The sequence below is a fragment of the Dermacentor albipictus genome, chromosome 2 (genome assembly GCF_038994185.2).
Source record: "Dermacentor albipictus isolate Rhodes 1998 colony chromosome 2, USDA_Dalb.pri_finalv2, whole genome shotgun sequence".
Taxonomy (NCBI): Eukaryota; Metazoa; Arthropoda; class Arachnida; order Ixodida; family Ixodidae; genus Dermacentor; species Dermacentor albipictus.
In genome coordinates, this window is record NC_091822.1 from 117,884,108 (window position 1) to 117,902,628 (window position 18,521).

Below are 18,521 nucleotides of genomic sequence, written 5' to 3' on the forward strand. Positions count from 1 at the left end.
AGCTATAGAAGGAAGAGTGATGGTGGTAACGTTAAGGGATAAGAAAAGAGCAGATTGGGTGAGAGAACAAGCGCGAGTTAATGACATCTTAGCTGAAATCAAGAAAAAGAAATGGGCATGGGCAGGACATGTAATGAGGAGGGAAGATAAGCAGTGGCGTAGCCAGAAATTTCGTTCGGGGGGGGCTACGCCACTGGCCCAATATATATATATATATATATATATATATATATATATATATATATATATATATATATATATATATATATATATATATATATATATATGTAGCTGCACGTTTTTCCCTGCAGCAAATTTGAGGTTTGTGGCATTTAAAAGAAAACGTTTAATTCTATTCACTACTGGCTTCGAATTTTTAATTTAGGAGGTCAATTATTTATTAAAAATTGGCCAAAATTGAAAATTTTCGGCAAACGAAACTATCAAGTTTAAAACTCCGTGACTCAACAATGAAAAATGATATCACAATGCTGTGAATTGCATGTAATAGTACATCTACAGCGGACAAAATAAATATGTTACACATGAATCTCAAAAAAATTTAGTATTGTGGAAATACGGCTTTTGCAGAACCCTTGTACACAACGTAACCAATTAACGTAAGATACAAATTGACACTGCAAACTTGTCCGCTTTGACTGTTATGATAAATGCCGTTTACAGAACCACAATATCTGTTCTTCATGCATAGCTATTAGTTTGTAAACGCCGTGCTTCTATTTTTTCAAACTTTCGAATTTTCCAAAATATTTTAAACAAAATTCAGGCCCTAAATCGAAGTTCTGTTTCCAACAGACACTAGGATTTAACTTTCTCTCTCAAATGCAACCAATTTCAATAAAAGCGATTAGCAGGATTATATCAGAAAAGCGTTTCTGCGTTTTACAAGTATTTGAATAGGCCGCGTCGGATTGGGCCCGAGCTAAATCTTCCTCTTAAACAATTTATCGAGGGATCAAATACATGAATAATAACTGCATTGTCATTGCCAAAGATGCTGCAAACGAATTCTTGAAAGCTACGCTCTGTAAATACAAGTAAAATATGTATTTTTTTCATAAAATATTATACTCGTATGTGCCAAAAATTGTGCCCAACATAACTGACGTCAATGCTTCCATGTTTTTTGTCTATTTATTAAGTAAAGAAAATATCACACGAACTTTAGAACTATATCAGTTCGAGACCAGGAAAGCAGTGCATGCCGCTGATATGAAAAATTAAAAGGCAATGAACTGAACAAGTTGAGGACAAATATCATAATGAAACTTTGTCATTCAAGAACCGTGCTTACATTCTTGTATATATGCAATGGCCAGTGAAAAATCTCAATGACGCTGTCGTTTGTTCCATTGTATTACGCAGGAGTAGCTGTCCCTTGTCGTGTATCGTGAGTAATTGAACCGAAGTTATAGCCGCGACAGAGAGCACGTATAAAAAGCAGGAGTTCTGCAAGATATATGAAGGCAAGTCAAATGAATGAGCCAACAATGGGGTACTTTATTTAAAAGTAGTCTTCATGAGAATTTAGACATTTGTCCTATTGACTGACGAGTTTCGTGATTCCCGTCTTACAAAACTCCTTGGGTTGCTGCTTCAAAAAGTCTGTATCTGGTTCCCTTGAGCTGTTTTTTCGGTTGCCCCAAAATGTAGAAGTCGCAAGGTGACAGGTCTGAGCTGTATGGCGGATGTTGCAGCGTTTCCCACTTGAACTTTGCCAGTTTTGTATTAACCACATAAGCGACGTGGGGACAGGCATTGTCGTGGAGCAAGATGACCCCATTCGTCAATTTTCCACGTTGTTCGTTCTTGATTGCAACACGCCGCCGTTTTGGCGTTTCCCAATTACGGAAACAATTGATAGCCTCTCAAGATTTAGCAAATTCTATCAGTAATGGACCCTGTCGATCGAAAAAAAAAAGTCAACAACACCTTTCCAGCGGAACTGATGGCCTTTACGTTCTTTGGGCGTGGTAAATTCGAATGTTTCCGCTGTAAGCATTGCCGTCGTGTTTCAGGCTCGTAGTAGTGGCACCAAGGTTCGTACCCGATCACAGTTGCAAACAAGAAGTCACCATGCTCATTGTGATACCCGATCAGATGAGTCAAGGCAGCGCGAAACTTCTTCGTCTTCTCGCGATGGATAAAAATCTTGGGGATCCATTGCGCACCAAAGAGCCGATAGCCGAGAAGCTCATGAATTATGGCGTGAACCGAACCGTGACTGATGTTGGGATGGTCTGCCAGTTCATCGATGCTTATCCTCCGTTCTTGTTTCAGCAGCTCATGAACCTTTGAAATTGTGTGGGGGGTGATTGCACGATGGTTTTGGCCCGGTCTTGGAATGTCTTTGCAACGTCCTTTGAACCGTTTGCTCCAACGGTTCACAGTGGTCAATGAAATGCAGTGTTCAACGTACACGGCGGTCATATGGTGATTAATTTCTGTTTTGGAAACACCTTCAGCTGTCAAAAACTTCGCGACACCGAGTTGTTCAACTTTTGAAGTGTCCATTATGTGACGCAACCATATTCAACCCAGTGTATGAGAGCATTAAAGAACATTTATCTTCACACCTGCGTGTCACTTTTGTAAATGAGACATGCCGGTCTCCTACGCGCATGCCTCGCAGATAATGAACCGAACCATTATTGCGCGGTTAGGGTAGGCTCACTTTCATTTGACTCGCCCTCGTACATTAGAAATGCAAAGATACAATGGGATATGCAAATGCGAAAATACTGCTTGATAAAGGACAAAAAAGTGTCACTGGAAACAAAGTTCACTGCATGTATACACAAAACCTCGCAACAAGATATTTAAGTATACGTATAAGTCTCCAATGAGTCTATGTATGTAACTGTATAAGTTAACTGTATATAATGCGTCTAATAACTGTATATAATGCGTCTAATAACTGTATAACTGTAATAACTGTATAATGCGTACATAATACTGTAATAAAGAAGTAACTGTATATAATGTGTCAAACAAGGCAAATAAACATGTTGCACAATCATAGATTCACAGAATCCTAGATTCCGCCCCCATTCCATCCACTTCCCCCGATGTATTGCGCGCGACGGAAGGCGGCGCGCTTGCTCCCCGCTTTTCTCCTTTGCGCACACAAGACTGAGCCACCATCGTCGGCTCACCCATTCCACCTCCCCTCCTACGCTTTCACTCGCACATACAGCATGCAGCGCGTGGTCACGATGTTATCACCCTTGGACTTTATACGAAACATGAGGGAGATGGCAGGAATGCGCCTGGAGTGTCCATGTAATTGCTTTCGCAATAATATAATAAACGTATCCGGCAACTGAAGCGTCCCGTCGCCCATTACTTTCTGCAAAAGAAGTATCAAAATCGAACTTTCACCATGCGACAATTCGCTGCGCCGCAACAATGTATTTTTTTTTTGTGAGGCGGAGGCCCCGAAAGGAAAAAGAAACGCATAGGAAAGTATCTTGGCCAGAATCTAATGCCTACTTCGGGCACCTATTGGGGCAACGGAAGGAATACCGAAGAAAACATGAGACGCTTGGTCCACTGAGAACCATACGCATACTGCTCAGTATCCTACAGGGGCGAAAGAAGACTTTCCGGAAAGGTTCCGCTCAAGGAATGCGGTGCAATCCTTCGACTCCCCACAGTGACGGCGGCGAGCGACCATTGTTTTTTTTTTTTCTCGTCTGGGGCCCTATAACGTAAAACTATTCCAATACGTTTCTATTCCAATTTCCTGACGTCAAATTTGCGTAACCACCGACGCAAGCACCAGGCGGTCACCCATAGGGTTGTCTGAACAGACCAATCAAACGCTCTCCTCATTCATAGGAGGTCCCTTTTTTTTTGCTTGAAAAACGAATAACATTGCCTACACTGAGCGGCTTGTTGTATCTAATTGGCTGACAAGAGGCGAGGAGAACGCTCAAGTGGAGAGGGATTCACTAGGGCAGAGCCAGTGCACTGAAAACCGATAACCGGATGAAGAGGGTGGTGCCAGCTTCTGCGATTGGTCGGCTTTCCCTTACTTAGCTTGTGGTGGCTGGTCGAAAATCGCGGCGGCATGCAACGGAAGCTTAAGAATGACGCTAAAATTGACCCTCAGCAAAGAAGAGTTGGCAGAATGAGGTAGTAAACGTGTCGAAAGTGCTTAAAAACGTTACATGGTCACGCAAGAAGTTTTTTTATACGCAAATACACCCATGCTCTCCGGCAGGTGCGAGTAGCCAGCGTCTCAGCGATCGGCGGCAGCTATCTTTTATTCCTTTCGGAACGGGGCAGCCTGCGGCTATTCCGAAAAAAATTCAGTTTTGTTCGGCATATTAATGCATCTTTATCGCGTACACGTCACTTTGACGCGGTGAGTTCGTGCGGTTTTGTGACGTCGCGTGACAGGCAGGTGAAGTGGGTGCAGCCCGAAAACATTTTACCAATAGCCGAGGGCTAATGGCGAAAAGGGGTCGAATCAGAAATAACTGTTTTTCTTTTTTCTGTCAAATCGTGCATAATCAGTGCGCACACATCATATCAGATGGGGAGGTATTGCGGTTTTTGTAACGTCGCGTGACAGACAGGTGAAATGGGGGGTGGTCGAAAAAAGTTTTTGACCAATCGCGGAGGGCTGATAGCAGAATTGGAATAGAAAAGTTTGGAATAGTTTTACGTTATAGCGCCCCTGCTAGCCAGAAAACGTCCAAAACTTTGTCCGGTGAAAATCCACTCGGCCAGAGCAAACCGAACGCGCACCAAAGTGTACCGCACGGTGGTCGGGGCCATACGAGAAAAACGTATGCGCTCTGGTTGGCTCTGGCAGCCCGCGGTTAGGGTAGTGAGAACAAAAAAAAATCGAAGAGGCTCATTGTGTCCTCGCGAATAAAAGTCAAAGTAGAAAAAATAAATAAGAACGTATTTACTTTGGCTGGCTTGAGTGTCTTGACATGGATGTTCTGGCGTAGGTTAAAAAAAATGTTTATATTTTTTTATGTGACATGACGGCACAAATGAACCACCCCAGCGCTTCGTCTCATTGGACCTCGCTGCCTGTTTGTCAACTCGTCTGCTAGTGTGTTGATTTGGCTTGTCTCGTTGTATGTTATGATGTAAGACTTTAGAAAAGTCAATAGACATTTGGCGTCCAATGTTTATAACAACATTAAACCCACAAAGTTCCGCAATTGAAAATCTAAAGCACAACTTTGGAAATGTCAATGCACCTTTCACATCAAGAGCTTATGAGATTTATACCCATAAAGTTTCGCAATTGATATCCATGCGCTCCACAGATTCCGTGGCCTCAGTGAGATGCCACGGCGAGCCCGCTCACCATCAAAGCGCCCTCGAAACTTTGTGCTCAGATGGGACTGCTTGGCGTTATGTGACTTCCGGTGTATGGGCGTTGCCACGAAATTCAGCCCGAGTTTGCAATCTTCGCGGTTAAATGTCTTTTCGAGCGTCAAAAAGACATTCTAGACAAAATCCAGAGTGATTTCCGGCGCCGGAGGTCACTTTGGTCGGCGGTGCATGGACAGCACGAAAAAATTTCGGGGGGGGCTGAAGCCCCATAAGGCCCCCCCCTGGCTACGCCCCTGAAGATAAGCGATGGTCATTAAGGGTTACGGACTGGATCCCAAGGGAAGGGAAGCGTAGCAGGTGGCGGCAGAAAGTTAGGTGGGTGGATGAGATTAAGAAGTTTGCAGGGACAACATGGCCACAATTAGCCCATGACCGGGGTAGGTGGAGAAATATGGGAGAGGCCTTTGCCTTGCAGTGGGCGTAACCAGGCTGATGATGATGATGATGATGATGATGATGATGATGATGATGATGATGATGATGATGAATGCGATCAATGAGCTAGTCGGATCGGGACCCCAGCTGTCGTGAATAACGCGGAAACATCAATAATGCTAAGTTAATAAATAAAAGGGATAAGGGATATTACACCTCTACATCTGTTGTAGAAACCTGTATATTGGGAAAGGCTATCTGCTGTTGAAGAACAGGTAGCACGTCAAAATACTGTTGATCGTTTCTAGATTATCTGCCCGGTTGTACATTGGTCAAGGGAGAAATAAACGATTGATTGATTGATTGATTGATTGATTGATTGACTGACTGACTGACTGACTGACTGACTGACTGACTGACTGACTGACTGACTGACTGACTGACTGACTGACTGACTGACTGACTGACTGACTGACTGACTGACTGACTGACTGACTGACTGACTGACTGACTGACTGACTGACTGACTGACACATGTCTATATTCCTTCCTTTTGTGATCGCATTCATTGTGAGCACTGAATGCCTCAAGAAAGTGAATCCCGTACTAACTCCCCCAATTTTCCGCTCTACGGCAGTTCATACCCATATGTGAGACGGCTGTCCACTTTATACACACAAGGCTGCGCTCTCGAACATGAACAGGCGAACGCCACGCCACGCTTATACATGGCGGACGACGGAGTCAACCGCACCCTCCGCGCATTCTCAACCTTTTCCACGAACCGACGTTCTTTCTCGGTCTAAAAATGTCACGGCGTGCAGCGTAAAAGCCGGTGCGTGAACTTTGCGCACTCTAATGTCCCATGAGAGGACTCGACGTCCTAAGTGCTATCTTCTCTTGAGTCATCAAAGACTTTTCTCGCCGTTCGAGGAAACCATTCCCATTGCACTTTTGCAAGTACACAAGACGTCTCGATTCTCCTAGCTACGTTTTATCCTCTCTCTCTCTCTCTCTCTCTCTCTCTCTCTCTCTCTCTCTCTCTCTCTCTCCCCCTCTCTACCTGCTCGTCTTGAACTATCGATAAACGCCACTTTGATCGATTTCGGTCCACTGTAAGGTAAACCGCGCAACGCCATTTCCCAGAAGACCAAAAAGAAATCTAGTAGCGAAAGAGAAAAAAAAAAGAGAGAGAAGGGGCAAGGATATCGAAAGGGCACATACACAGTTGTGATACTCGCTATTGCTGAGTGCTAAAGCGTGTTTGCCACACCAGTCTGGGTTTCGGGTGTGGACGCTCCATTTGGCTGCCTCTTTCTCGGCCAAAGCACCGCATCACGTGAAACCTGGAAGATCTAGCGCTAAACCGCAGCTTTAGGGAGATGTTGCTGGCGTTCACACGGCAGACCGGAGCCGCCGAATACGTTGTTTACCAAACGACGCGGAGCAGACACCCGTGGGCACTGGCAAGGCACCTTACAAAAAAAAAAAAAGAGCCCCGCGTGAATTCGCGGAAGCGGTTTATTTGAACGCGATTCGGGGGCACGCAGAAAAAATGCGCCCGGTTCAAGTTGCGACCGAGTAAACAAGCGATTACGAAGAAACCGACCCTCGAAAGAGCTGCTTAATTAGAACACCGAGCGTTCACGCGCGACATGGGGTGTTGACGTCGCACACGAAGAAATTAATTCGTCGTGCCCGGATACGCCGGTCGTTCATGATTACAGAAATCGGGACGCGTAAAATGCCCCGAGGAACTCGTCGCGAATACGTCGTTGTCGGAAACTTGAAGCTGGATTGCGTCAGACGTCTCTTGGCGGTCTTTCGCTTCGTCAGTATAGCTCACGTTGCGTCCAAAATGGAACAATATCGTGTACTGAAAACAGCGTCCGTTTAGTGTGAAAAAAAAATTGTTTTTTTAGCGTGCGCCGTAAATAGATAGAGACAGAGAGCATCGAATCGCTTGAAGCACGACAACGATCTTTTGAAAATCGAGGTGGTGATGACGAAATTAGCTTCTTTCTTTCCTTCTTTCTTCCTTTCTTTCTCTCTCTCTCTCTCTGTCTCTCTTGCTTTCATTTTTTTTACTTTCTTTTCTATTCTTACTCTTTCTTTCCTTGTTCCTTTCTCTCTGTGTGTCCTTTAATCTTTCGAGAAACTTGGCACTGACGTGGTTTGAGACTCAAGATGAGCACGAAAATTTAATTTCACATCAAAAATAAAAGAAAAGAGGACTCAGAGCCTGCAAGTTTGTTTTGACTTTCGTTTTACTGCAATTGCCCAAAGCCTGCGCTTTAATAAGAGTTGTGGTTTGGTTCCAGTGGCGAGCGTCGGGAAGGTGCAGGCTGCTGTCACCAAGCGCGTATAGAACGCGAAGTCGATTCCTATTGCAAACATACGAGCGCTTGAAAAAAAATCCGGCGGAACTCACTTCAGGCTGACTGCCGAAATTAACGCGATCAGCATTCAAGCGACGTATCTACAAACCGTATTGAGGAAGACACACTTATTTAGAAAATCTATAGCGGTCATTCTGAGGCTTCCCATTGCTCCAGCTATATTCGTCACAGACTATCTCCGGCATCGGCCCACTTTTCTACGTCACTCACTCGCGAGGGTCGGCCACGGCTCATCATCATCATCATCAGCCTGGTTACGCCCACTGCAGGGCAAAGGCCTCTCCCATATTTCTCCAACAACCCCGGTCATGTACTAATTGTGGCCATGCCGTCCCTGCAAATTTCTTAATCTCATCCGCCCACCTAACTTTCTGCCGTCCCCTGCTACGCTTCCCTTCCCTTGGAATCCAGTCTGTAACCCTTATTGACCATCGGTCATCTTCCCTCCTCATTACATGTCCTGCCCATGCCCATTTCTTTTTCTTGATTTCAACTAAGATGTCATTAACTCGCGTTTGTTCCCTCACCCAATCTGCCCTTTTCTTATCCCTTAACGTCACACCTATCATTCTTCTTTCCATAGCTCGTTGCGTCGTCTTCAATTTGAGTAGAACCCTTTTCGTAAGCCTCCTAAGTTTCTGCCCCGTAGGTGAGTACTGGTAAGACACAGCTATTATACACTTTTCTCTTGAGGGATAATGGCAACCTGCTGTTCATGATCTGAGAATGCCGGTCAAACGCACCCCAGCCCATTCTTATTCTTCTGATTATTTCCGTCCCATGATCCGGATCCGCAGTGTCTACCTGCCCTAAGTAGATGTATTCCCTTACGACTTCCAGTGCTTCGCTGCCTATTGTAAATTACTGTTCTCTTCCAAGACTGTTAAACATTACTTTAGTTTTCTGTAGATTAATTTTTAGACCCACTCTTCTGCTTTGCCTCTCGAGGTCAGTGAGCATGCATTGCAGTTGGTCCCCTGAGTTACTAAGCAAGGCAATATCATCAGCGAATCGCAAGTTACTACGGTATTCTCCATTAACTTTTATCCCCATTTCTTCCCTATCCAGGTCTCTGAATACCTCCTGTAAACACGCTGGCCAGGGCTATGACGGTATATATGACGACGATGGAACAAAGAACAAGGAATGACGTCGATGGAAACACCGAAAGCGGTATGACAACGTCGGCATGACGACAATGGGACAGCAATTCTCAAGTGATGACGGCGGTGTAGCGACGACAACGTGACATGTATTGGCGGTGTACGTCATAAGGTCAGAAACAAGGGATCGCCGCCACTGTCTCGCTGCCACGTATTGGCCCTCTGTTAAGTAAAGGCAGAAGCCTTTGAACCTGTACAACTAAGGACACTCTCTATTTGTCGCGTCACACTACATCGCCACTTTTAGCGCGCAAGAAATTGTGGGCGGAATCCGCAAGGTTTTTCGTTCGTAAGTGCTCTTCGTCATTGGCCGAAGGCTAATTGCCAATAACATACCGTAAAATCTCGAGAGATAGTTCGCCTGAAATCGAGAGAAAATCGAGTGAAAATATGGGGTGCGATAAGTGTTAGTGTGCAGTAAAAAATTTTTAAAAGTTGAAATATGTATACATCAGCCAAACAATGAACACGCGTTTACGAGCACCGAACACATCCGTCGTCAAAGCCATCGAACGAACAGATATTACGTTTCCACTTTGAAACAAACAAAAAGTCGACGACCCCCTCACGCACGGTGTTCGACGTGGTTGGCAGGGCAGCGGGAGGGGGGACCGCCGAAGTAAGCCGCTCATGAAGCTCTCCGTCTTCTGATCCACAGTGTAAGAAATCTTGGAGCCGGTAAGATACAACCCGAGCGCTCGAGCACAGAAGGGACACTATCGGGCCATGTACGCTGCTAGACCGAACTTGTATGCTGCCAGCATAGTACCCGCAAAAACACGGAACAGAAACAAAAAAAAAGAAAGAAAGAGAGAGAATACCGCAAAAAAAAGAATCGTAATAGTGAGCGAGCTAAATATTTTCTCAATTTGTAAATTGCAAAAATAAAGAAAGCGTTTGTATGAATGGTATTGCAATATTAAAAAAATCACACCTGGAACGCTGATGGAGAACAATACCTTCGGAGGGATTCGGCCGCTCAGCTCCTTGAGGATTATGGATGCCGGGAATGGTATTGTCAGGGGTGGGTTATCTATCGGTATTTTTGAAGAAACTATAAAATCGCGCCACAAACAGGGTTGTGTAGTTATTCCGGAGTGGGGCATTCCTCTTGGTTTTACGGTATGTTCAAAATCAGGATTGGCTCGAACTTGATGTTATGTAGAAACAATTCTGCCGTAAGAGCATATTGCGAATACTGACCCAAATGTCGGAAAGCGGCTGCCGAGGTACATACGCGATCAAGAAACGCGAGAACAATTTACCACGCGTACGAGGATAGCCTGAAGGGAAGAATGAAAAAGGAAAAAAAAGTGCCGGAAAAACTTGACGTGTAGGAAAAGAAATCATAGCTAAAAACTTAAAAGTGCGCGCTTTCTCGCCGCGGGAGTACGGCACCGTCTCCGAACCTGTCCAGCAACACAAAAAGAGGAGGTGCCCATACGAAGCGCCTACGAGAACTCCGGGGCAAAATGAAAACCAACAAACAAGGGCGACGAAAAAACCGAGCGGAATATGGCGCAAGGCGGGAGTATCTTTCTGTAGGACATCAAAGCTGACCCAATTTCGAACCGTCAAAGCCGGGTAACACGGGGATGAGAAGAGAGAGAGAGAGCGCAAGCATAAACGCCAAACCAGGCAACAACTTTTCGCTGAGCCCATTCGAGAATGCCGCAAAACGCGCGGCCCATCACGATGTCGATGCATGAGAGGATTTATGTACGGCGATGGCATACAGGAGCGCTTGGATCCACCGTGGAAAAGTGTCACCGATAAATATAGAGAGAAAAAAAAGTGAGAGAGACCGGGAAAAAAAGGGGGGAAGTGGGTTTCCGTGGGCGGAGAGAGAGAAAAAGATGCTTCACAGCTCGGATCGCCTTTGGAGCGCCCATCGTCAGTGCCGGAGGCGAGATAGGCGACGGGCGCGAAGAAGTTTCGAGAGCGGAAGCTGCGTGCTCCCGTAAGTGTCAATAGCGCCGGTATCTCGCGGCAGTTTAGAAGCGTCCGCGTGTGCGCGTAGGTGGGCGCGAGGTGCGCCAACAGTCTCACTTGTGAACATTCGCATTGGGATGGCGGCGTAGTGAACGTGGGATGAAGCAAAAATAAATTTTTTCACTCGGTTTCCAGGTGCGATGGTCGCCCAGCTTTTAGGCAGCCTTCTTTCTGGAGTTCGCATAGCGCTGTTATAGACGAGACCTTTATTTTCGTTTACTAGCGCTCTCCAAGTTAGAAAAAAGAAATACTGCTTTAGGAACCTTTCTTTTTTTTACGCTGGCTATGTTTTTAAAAAGTTCCTTTAGGAAATCGATATCCCGAGGGAAACTGCAGTGACTAATCTCGCTGTTATGACGTTGTGCTTGTGTGCCGGGATTGCATCAGTGATGCTTGCATTTAGGAGGAGTACTTCTTGCTGGGCTCATTGGCGAAACATATTTATTGGAAGAAAACACGCATGCGCATGTAGCTATACTGAATAGACGTGTCTCACGAGCCGACTCTCCTGGAATGTGTGTCGCTTTGAGCCTCTCTTGTAATAGCTATGCCTACGTTTCGTTCCTATGTTATGAACAAATTACGCTGGCCTGCATGTATTTCGTTGAACGACATTTTTCGGATAATTGATTTCATACTTCAGCTGCCTTAGTGGTCTCATAAAGCCCCTTTTTAATGTATGAGTTTCTTAATTGAGACTAATGTCCGGTTATCTCTTTTACCCTTTCTTTTCTGGTAAATGTACGACACTGAACGAAGAAAAAAAAAACGGAAGCTTCACTCATTTCCACCGTGACCTCCGACTCACAGGCTTACAGGCAAGTTTCAAGCAAGGCAGTTTCTTTCGAGAATTTGTACCGATAATATTCAAATGCACTTATTAAACCACACAAACACACACATACGAAAACTCTGCTCGCAAATGACCAACAACATGGCCCTCATTTCATCCGAAGTTAAACTGGATGTTGCATTGTACAGCATGAAAACATGCGCATGTACCATGAGTTATGTCTTGAACGGTGCAATTACGTAATTTACTGCAAGAGACATGGTTAACCCACAAGCCCTAAACGTCGCGCGCATGTGAAAATAACTATAACGCGGTCCCTATAATTACAACTAATTTGGAGATGCCGCCACACTTCGTTTTCCCAGAACAGCGGGGAAACATTCTGCATGGTTTTTAAATAGATTTACAACGTTCTGGAGTGATTTTACTACCAACGTCTTAATCACCATAACAATTTACTGCTAAGGCCTCAATGATCCCAAACATTCTACACTTTGTAACAGCACACGACCTATACAGTGACCGTTCCTTGAGAATTTACATTTGGTACCTTCTTTCTTTGAATGAATGAGGAAACCGATGGATAAGGGGTGGGTAACGCTTTCAAGCACTTAAATAACTAATTTACTATGAACATCGTCACTGATCTGCACACTTTAAAGGGCGCCTCACCAGGCCCCAAAGCAAATTTTGGTTATACGCTGGAAGTTGTTACGTGTCCTCTAGGGAGCGTTCCTCCGCAAAAATGTTTCAAATCGGCTCATTACTAGCCGAGATAGAAACATTTGTGTGCCGCGCGAACCCATGGTTTCAGCAGGCGGGCTCCACTGCCAAGCAAGACCCTCTCTCCACTCACCCCATCTAGCCTCCGCAAGCGAAATTCCTTCACTGCGTTCTCCCATACCAGACTTCGAGGATCGCGTGACACATACGTCATAGGCCCCGCCTTCATTTCTTTTTCTCTTCGCTTTGTTTTTCGGCGCTACGGACTTCCGCTGACGGCGTCGCGCGCGAGCTGTTGTCTCGTTCGCGCAGCGCACGATTTTGCGCGCTGTGCACAAGGAAACATGACTAGCGGTATAATTTAGTGCTACACGAATACTGAGGCAGAACAAGCGGATCGCAGAGCATGATCGCGCGTTGGAACACGGTAGAAAATGGTATAGTTTCGGTACCTGCGCACGTGACCGCCCGGCCGTGGGAACAAGCAGACGAAGCGGAGGTACATCTCTCTTGCTTCGGCGCGAAGTAAAACAAAAAAAATGGCTGTGGCTTAGGTAAGGTTAAGCCCAGGATGCGAAGCATACTAGCCTTTATTTTAGTTGTTGAACCACTGTTTAGCCTGGTGAACTGCTGTTGCTTGGCTATATTTGGTTCGGCTAGACGAAGAAACAACTCATGCATTACTTCTTCGCCTTCAAGAGTGGAACGCGACAGCGTTCCCGTCGACCCGCCAAGGGGTGTAAGACAATGGGCTACAGGGCAGCGACTACGCGCCCCGCATTGGACGCGGTGAGCGTCGAGCAAAGCAGCGTTCGGCGCGGCAACGAAATGTGCGCCTGAGCAAGAGACGCACGCCTTAGAAACAGCGCGTTTCTAAGGCAACACCGCATTCACTAGAGGCGCTTTTGTACCGCTTTGAAGCGTTGTACTCGTGGCTCAGTGGTAGCGTCTCCGTCCCACACTCCGGAGACCCTGGTTCGATTCCCACCCAGCCCGTCTTGCAAGAGTTGAGCCAAAGCCACTTCTCCTCTGTCGTGACGTCACGGTGTCACGTGATTTCATGGTCACCGCCGCGCCTGAGGAGCTGGGTTGAGCCCTCGTAATATGCTTCGCATAAAAAATGCCATATACATTCCGTTTGTGTGTTTTATTATTTCTCTAAACTTCAATTCGTCAATTCAAGCCATTCAATTCGCACAGCTAGCAGATGTTGCCTTGAATATTTCTTGAAGTCACGTGTCAGTACGAGCGACGTCACACTGCGGACACCAGTACGTAGGCGCAGGCACACGAGTACGTCATCCTCCGGCTTGGAGTGCGGTGGCCGCGAGGAGAAGGAAAAACGGCGCTCAGTTTGAAGTTTCAGATCTTTCCGTGGCACGTAGCGATGTAATACTTTGCAGAGGCGATCGCTGGCGCGCATTGTATGTTCTCCGCTTGTCAGCTCAAAATGGCCAGACCTATGAGGGGCCCTTTAAAACGTTGCCTATAAATCATCCATAACAGCTGTCTCCTTTTTCAACCAAATATGAATTGAGCAACAACTTGGGACATTGGGAAAACGTGCGTGCTGCGTGGAAGCCTAAAAACAGGATCAAATCGAGTATTTAGTAATTATCTCTAAAGCTCGTTATTGACCCACCGACACTAAACTTCTGCCATACATCACTTATAACACTCGTCCCATTCTCACCAAATGTAAAGTTCCTGTGTATCGTTGTGCATTTGGTGCATGCCTTAAAAAACCTCGGGTGGTAAAAATTGATCTGGAGTGCCCCACTGTACGGGTTGCCTCATAACCAGAGTATGGTATTGCCACGTAAAACGCAAGAATGAAATTTTTATAACAGTCGTAATTTTTGCTGACGCTTTGCTACACAACCTTCGTTATCGTTCACGCGAATAGTATTGTCACTTCTTTTTAAAGGATAATTCCACAAATGCAACGTTGAAATTCCGCTAGATTCTACTAAATAGTCCGTACAATTTCGTTAAACGTCAGCAAATAGCTTCTCTTTCTTGAATGGCAAATGAGATCAACAGGGACATACGGGAGGTAATAAATAATGGAAGTACCAAGTTACTCGTGGCCGCGACGCTGCAAACTTGAGTAAATTTTGCTGGTGTGGCGTTATCGTACGTCAGTTACGTTATTGTGCGTCAATGATGTAATTGCACGTCGATGGAGAAAGGGTTCGTTTATGAATTCGCAGGGGAAAGACCGGCACTGCAAGCTCCCGAGCAGACTTAAAAAGAAATTCAAACACCGTTATTAAGAATATTAGATGATCATCCACTGGAACGCGCTTAGATATTTCAAGCCAGCTACGAAAAAAAAATGTTCATTCGAAATCTGCACAAGTGAGGCTAACCTCGATTCACGTCATTTTGACATTGCACTCTAGATGCTTATATGAATCTATAAGAAAGCGACCTAAATTGATAAAATTGACAAGTTATCTCTTTGAAAATATGCAAAATCTTAACGCGTCATACAATATTACAATGTCTAAATTGTTTTCCCATAGAGCTTTCTTTTAATGCTCGCAGTTTAAACAAATATAAGCTACGATATGTCACTTCTTAATCAGAATTTTTCAATTTCTTAGATGTGAGAGAATAGGAGAAATTTACATTACATGCGGCGCCATAAAGCCACACCTATACCATCTTGACCTCAGGGCAATAAAATTTCCTTGGATATTTATTAAACGTGTTTATAGGCAAGGCTTTTTGGGTGGTGAAGCCACCCAAATGCGGAGCTCGATGCTCCATATTGCCTCAATTCGTTTTCGTACTAAAATGTATTGGCTGATAACCTTATTGCGATATCAAGCTTGGGCCAATCTCGCCCTTCATGAACGGAATTGCGGACACCGTGATTGATTCCTGGGCGAGAATCACGCTGTTTTTCTCGTCGCCTTGCCAGGCACCAGCTTATACTCGGACTCACGTGCAGTAGGGCGAAATCTGCACGAGCCGCGAGCGCAGGCGTTTGCGCTGGCAACAAAACGCGGGGCGACAGAGCGCGGACAAGTTACCTTTGGACGTGTTCGCCTTCTTGATTGGTCGAGGCGTCCGCAGATTCGACAGCGCTGAACGGAACTACGGAGACACAGAGCACAGACAACTTTAGTTGCGCCACGCTCGCTTCTCAGAGGCATGTTCAGGCGCGCAGCGATAACCGCCACTCTACACTTGCTAACATATATGTAGCTTTCGAAAGGAGTTTCAGGCGCTGGCATCTTTCGTAAGGCATTACGCCCTTGACCCTGTCATAATTTACCGGTACGCACGGGAACTTAAGGTTCGGGTCCCATATTTATTGCCACTCTTTCGTAAGCGTTTCGTGATCGACCTTCTCCTTTTAAACCCAAATGCGGAAGGTGGCAGATTTGCTACAATATCCACGCGGCGCGGGGTTGCATAACGCTTCGCTGGCATAAACAAATTACGAACCGGGTTATAAAGGTCCTGCAAGTATACGCCGACGCTCTGAGCAGCTCACGAACCCATTCGTGCAGGCGCCTCCCGTAACCTCGGTGACTTGTGGACCGGCGTCGCATGCAATACCACTGAACGCGAGGTCGGGAGAGAGCTAACGTGAGAGCGCTGGGCGTAATAAGGGTCGCTATGTCTACTGCCCGCCTAAAGCTTTTGCGCAATGACTGTTGGGTAACGGTGTGAGCTTGAAGTGGGCGTTCCAGCATGCGCCGCGGAATGAACACACACACACACACACACACACACACACACACACACACACACACACACACACACACACACACACACACACACACACACACACACACACACACACACACACACACACACACACACACACACACACACACACACACACACACACACACACACACACACACACACATGCAACAACAACAACAACATTGTTGGGCATACTATTAAGCTTTGGCATGCATGCGCGGGTATTTCTTTTGATATTTGGAGAAACCGGGAAAGGGGAAAGCGGGTGACGTTGTCACAGCCGTACAGTGTGAGCCGGTGTGCGTGCGTTGTGCCGAACTTCACTAACAGCTTGGATATACTTCAGATTTTGTAGTAAGGATCTCGATTGAGAGTAGTCACCCAGTATGAAGCACTAATATTAGCCAATATCTTGTTACAAAATGTCGGAGATGAAGTTGCGGAGTCGGTGCATGTCGGAGGATGCGGCTCGCGGAGTTAATTATGCCGCGTCTCTTGCGGAAGTAGTAAAGGCAAGGCGCAAAAGACGAGGAAGAACACAAACGACAGGTCGTTTGTGTTCTTCTCCCTAAGTCTTCTCCCTAAGTCCTCGTCTTTTGCGCCTTGCCTTTACTACATCAAGCATGAACCAACTAGCCCAAGCAAGAGTTTTACTTGAGCATATCTCTTGCGGAGTCGTCCCGGTCTGCGTTCATCGAGACAGCACTAACTGTCGAAAGCGGGGCCACTTCCGAGCCGCCGAGACGCCCACGTGACGGCCATCTGTGCATCGTATGTACAGCGTTTACACCATAGGTATACCTGCTCAGATTCACTGAAGAGAACAAACTCATTCTGTACATATGAGACGCGTCTCTTGTTCTACGGCGCGGAGCGAACTTTAGAATTAAAGAAGAAGTGCGGTGAAGCGACTAAAAAATTCAACAACTTCGATCCCTAGATGTCGCTGGCTGTGAAAGTACTAGCTGCGAAGAGAGAGCGAGACAGAGAAAGCAAGGAAGTGACGATTTAAGCATCTATAGCGCCTTCCTATATATATACCAATTAGTCGCAACGTGATCAGTCTGAAAATACTGTAACGGACAACACGTTGTAAATATTGTAGTGCCTATTGAAAAAAAAAGAAAACAGCTTTGTTCATGTCTACATAGTGGAAAGTTCTGTTAGCTTCATCGTGAATGTCTCATTTATACCAGCAAATAGGCAGCCGACAGCGGCCGGAAATCGCGCGTTGTTGAGGTTTCTTATCAATAAGGGACACAAAAGACGCGACCCTATGTAGATATATCTGCTTTTGGTTCCGCGAACCTCAAGAAAGGAAACAAGATACCGCGAAACTACAACGCGTGCGCAGTGGTCATATATTTTGCGCACTGCGATAGAAACGGCCTAATTTTATGCGGCGTTGTTGCCACGACGTCATAAGCGTCCCTTATTTCATTTGCCGTTAAATGAATAAGGCATAGGCCAAAAGTAGTTCCAATTTCCCAACGGCAACCACCATCGACAACATTATAGTGGGCGCTTCGCAACTGCTGCAAAGCACCAGGAACAGCGTCCTGGAAGCTACCAGAGGTGGCTTGCACGAACATATAATAACGAAAGTAATAACGAACTTAAGAACGCGTTCTTGTGCGGACTAGGCGTTCTCTAAAGAACATTTAAGAACGAATTCTTTGTTATTTTTGTTATTAAATGTTCATGCAAGCCGCCCCATGCGTTCCGCGAACGCTGACGTGAGGAGGAAAGCCGCCGGTGGCGTTGTGGGTACCGCGCATTGATGGGGCACGAGATCAGAATGACGGGGCTCCTTCGCAGTTCCCTCCAAGTGGAAAAAAAAAAGAAAATCACCGGCGACTTGAAGGGTGATGTGAGAGAAATGCGTTCGCATTACTTCGCACCTCTTCGAGGTCGCGGATCCGCGACTTAAACCAGCAATGGTACTGGCTAAAAAAAAAACCCGCGTTT

General features: G+C 45.8%; 1 protein-coding gene and 1 long non-coding RNA gene across 5 annotated transcripts in view; one reads left to right on the top strand and one right to left on the bottom strand.

The window, feature by feature from the left end:
• The window catches only part of LOC139056069 (protein ABHD15-like), a 280,561-nt gene that overhangs the window by 76,497 nt on the left and 185,543 nt on the right, over positions 1-18,521 (bottom strand). The window contains exon 1 of one of the 4 annotated variants that reach the window (XM_070533902.1): positions 15,869-15,930. The exons of the other annotated variants lie outside the window; for them this stretch is intronic. The gene's annotated coding sequence lies outside the window, so the exon portion shown is untranslated. Of the gene's footprint in view, positions 1-15,868; positions 15,931-18,521 lie in introns of those variants that run through there. 4 annotated transcript variants of the gene reach the window in all.
• LOC139056070 (uncharacterized) overlaps positions 1-18,521 on the top strand; it is a 61,192-nt gene that overhangs the window by 24,456 nt on the left and 18,215 nt on the right. The window contains exon 2 of the long non-coding RNA XR_011512117.1: positions 9,225-9,329. This is a non-coding gene — a long non-coding RNA (uncharacterized lncRNA). The remainder of the gene's footprint in view (positions 1-9,224; positions 9,330-18,521) is intronic.